Here is a 4,563-nt window from a genome sequence, read left to right as displayed (position 1 = left end):
CCTTGTATAGACAGACAGAAGTGCGACGGAAAGTACGAACAGACAGATGTGAAGGCGGACATAAAGTACGGACGAAAGTGCGGGTTGCCAGTAGTACGGACGGAACGAATGGCATGAATGTCCTGACGGACAGAAGGAAGTACAGGATGAAAGTACGGACGGAGAGACAAGTACGGGAGGAAAGTACGGATAGACAGACACACGTACGGGAGGAAAGTACGGACGAAGAGACAGAAGTTCAGGTGGGAAGTATGGACAGACAGACTTACGGGAGGAAAGTACGGACGGACAGACAGACGTACGGGAGGAAACTACGGACGGAGAGACAGAAGTACATGAGGGAAGTACGGACGGACAGACAGACTACGCGAGGAAAGTACGGACGGACAGACACACGTACGTACGTGAGGAAAGTATGGACGAGCATACAGAAGTACGGATAGGAATACGGACGGAAAGTACGGGCACAGTTTGATCACATAATACATAGCGGACATGAATTTAACAGCCATATATATATATATAATATATATATATATATATATATATATAATATATATATATATATATATATAACGTACCAACAAATACATTAAAAAAATATTCGTTAAAATCTGAATGAAAAATAAAATTTAAATATATACCAACTTTAGAATAGAAAAGAAAAAAAAAAAAAAAAGAGGCTAGTGTAACTGGCAGCACTGAACTGAGAATATTATGTAAAGCCTAGTTTAAACCGATATCCCATGAACGCGTAACACCTGCGTATTTATATTTATATATACGTATACGCCAGTGCTGTTCAACTTCGACCTTTTTCGAGATTGCAGCGAGAGAGAGAGAGAGAGAGAGTTTTGCTTTAAGCGCTGACTCCCTCAATAACCAGATAGGCTCTGGTGGAAGAGTTGATTCTCTATCTCTCTCTCTCTCTCTCTCTCTCTCTCTCTCTCTCTCTCTCTCAATTTTAAAAAAACAGAACGTTGAAATCTCTCTCTCTCTCTGTCTCTCAGTTTTAAAAAACAGTACGTCGAAATGTGAATTAGTCTCTGGTTTTGAAAATTAGTCGGGAAATTAAAAAAAAAATGGAATGCCAGATTCCTTCATCGGTCGTTCTGTTTAAATACATTAATATTATTTTTCAGTGTTGACCCCAGATGACCTTTGACCTTGAAAATAAATTCAGATTTATGGAAACTCGTAGAAAAATAACCGCAAATAAGCTCACCAAAAACATAACCTAACAACAAATTCTAACACCAAGACTATTAGATAATATTAAAGAAACATTGCACCTTTTTTTTTTTAAAGTGTTGACCGTTGTATGACCTTCGACCTTGAAAATTAAATCAAGGTTTAAAAAAATATTTGTAGGAAATAACCGCAAACAGGCAGCACCCAAAATATTACCTTACGATGAATAATGATAATAATAATTAAAATAATAATAATCATAATTAAAATTAATAATAATATAAATAATAATAATATTTAATAAAATAAATAATAATAATAATAAATAATAATAATATAATAAGACTAATAATAATAAGACCAGCTGATAGACAAAATGGTAATGAAGAACAGTAGGAGAAGGAAAACCAACCTAAGCATGGCATGGATAGACTATAAGAAAGCCTTCGACATGATACCACACACATGGCTAATAGAATGCCTGAAAATATATGGGGCAGAGGAAAATACCATCAGCTTCCTCAAAAATACAATGCGCAACTGGAATACAATACTTACAAGCTCTGGAATAAGACTAGCAGAGGTTATATCAGGAGAGGGATCTTCCAGGGCGACTCACTGTCCCCACTACTCTTCGGTAGTAGCCATGTTCCCCATGACAAAAGTACGACAGAAGATGGATGCCGGTACCAACTCAAGAAAAGAGGCAACAAAATCAACCATCTGATGTTCATGGACGACATCAAGCTGTATGGTAAGAGCATCAAGGAAATAGATACCCTAATCCAGACTGTAAGGATTGTATCTGGGGACATCAGGATGGAGTTTGGAATAGAAAATGCGCCTTAGTCAACTTACAAAGGCAAAGTACGAGAACTGAAGGGATAAAGCTACCAGATGGGAGCAACATCAAACACATAGATGAGACAGGATACAATACCTGGGAATAATGGAAGGAGGAGATATAAAACACCAAGAGATGAAGGACACGCATCAGGAAAGAATATGCTTGCAGAGCTCAAGGCGATACTCAAGTCAAAACTCAACGCCGGAAATATGATAAAAGCCATAAACACATGGGCAGGTGCCAGTAATCAGATACAGCGCAGGAATAGTGGAATGGACGAAGGCAGAATCCGCAGCATAGATCAGAAAAACCAGGAAACAAATGACAATACACAAAGCACTACACCCAAGAGCAAATACGGACAGACTATACATAACACGAAAGGAAGGAGGAGAGACTACTAAGTATAGAGGACTGCGTCAACATCGAAAACAGAGCGCTGGGGCAATATCTGAAAACCAGTGAAGACGAGTGGCTAAAGAGTGCATGGAAGAAGGACTAATAAAAGTAGACGAAGACCAGAAATATACAGAGACAGGAGAAAGACAGAAAGAACAGAGGACTGGCACAACAAACCAATGCACGGACAATACATGAGACAAACTAAAGAACTAGCCAGCGATGACAATTGGCAATGGCTACAGAGGGGAGAGCTAAAGAAGGAAACTGAAGGAATGATAACAGCGGCACAAGATCAAGCCCTAAGAACCAGATATGTTCAAAGTACGATAGACGGAAATAACATCTCTCCCATATGTAGGAAGTGCAATACGAAAAATGAAACCATAAACCACATAGCAAGTGAATGCCCGGCACTTGCACAGAACCAGTACAAAAAGAGGCATGATTCAGTGGCAAAAGCCCTCCACTGGAGCCTGTGCAAGAAACATCAGCTACCTTGCAGTAATAAGTGGTACGAGCACCAACCTGAAGGAGTGATAGAAAACGATCAGGCAAAGATCCTCTGGGACTATGGTATCAGAACGGATAGGGTGATACGTGCAAAACAGACCAGACGTGACGTTGATTGACAAAGTCAAGAAGAAAGTATCACTCATTGATGTCGCAATACCATGGGACACCAGAGTTGAAGAGAAAGAGAGGGAAAAACAAAAAATGGATAAGTATCAAGATCTGAAAATAGAAATAAGAAGGATATGGGATATGCCAGTGGAAATCGTACCCATAATCATAGGAGCACTAGGCACGATCCCAAGATCCCTGAAAAGGAATCTAGAAAAACTAGAGGCTGAAGTAGCTCCAGGACTGATGCAGAAGCAGTGCTGATCCTAGAAACGGCACACATAGTAAAGAAAAGTGATGGACTCCTAAGGAGCAGGATGCAACCCGGAACCCCACACTATAAATACCACCCAGTCGAATTGGAGGACTGTGATAGAGCAAAAAAAAAAAAAATAATAATAATAAAAATACCTTTATCCCAAAAGAACGAAATACATTCTTCAAGGTTGACCCCTGAATGACCTTTGACCTCGAAGATTAATTCAAGGTAAAAAAAAACAATAACATTGCCTTCCAACAAATTCCGACAACAATGATGGTAATAAATGCATCCAGAAATAAGCATTTTAAGGACCTTTGACCTCAAACATTAATTCAAGGTTAAAAAGAAAAACAACACCAATAACATTACGTTCCAACAAATTCTGACAACAATGATGGTAATAAATGCATCCAGAAATAAGCATTTTAAGAACACCTTTTTTTTTGTAAGTACAGAGAAAAGGAAAAATCCGAGGAGGGTAAAATGGTTGAATTGTCGGTACCTCCCTCTTGAGCACGATTCTTCCCCGAGAGGAATAAATAAAACTTGGGCTTTCGTTTGTCTAGTCGCATTTAGGGAGAATATGGTGCCCTTCGCCTTTGAATACTCTATGATGCCTGTTTGAAAGGGATTTGTTTATTGTTAATATTCTATTATGGCTTTCTGTGATGTATGTTTGAAAGAGATTTGTTTTTTTATGCTAGATATTTTATGAGGACCGTTTTAAACGATTTCCTAATTATTATTATTATTATTATTATTAGTTATTATTATTATTATTATTATTATTATTATTATTATTATTATTATTATTATTATTATTATTATTATTATTATTATTATTATTATTATTATTAAGGGATCTTTTTAGTGTTGATATTTTATTATGCCTGTTTTAAAGGGATTCATTTTCTTATCAATATTTTATGAGGACCGTTTTAAATTATTTTCTCTTATTATTAATGTATATTTTGTGATGCTTGTTTTAAAGGGATCTTTTTATCATTAATATTTTATTATGCCTGTTTCAAAGTGATACGTTTGTCATTAATATTCAACAACTGCTTGCTTTTGACTAGTTTTTGAGAGAGATAGAGAGAGAGAGAGAGAGAGAGAGAGAGAGAGAGAGAAAAGGGGGGGGGGGCGCGGCATATCTGACTATAAAGCAGAAAATATTGGATTTTAGTGTGTTTGTGTCTAAGTGTCTGTCCGAGAGAGAGAGAGAGAGAGAGATGCATTT

Source organism: Macrobrachium nipponense, chromosome 33 (genome assembly GCF_015104395.2).
Source record: "Macrobrachium nipponense isolate FS-2020 chromosome 33, ASM1510439v2, whole genome shotgun sequence".
In the NCBI taxonomy this organism is placed as follows: Eukaryota; Metazoa; Arthropoda; class Malacostraca; order Decapoda; family Palaemonidae; genus Macrobrachium; species Macrobrachium nipponense.
Note: the sequence above shows the minus strand (reverse complement) of the source record.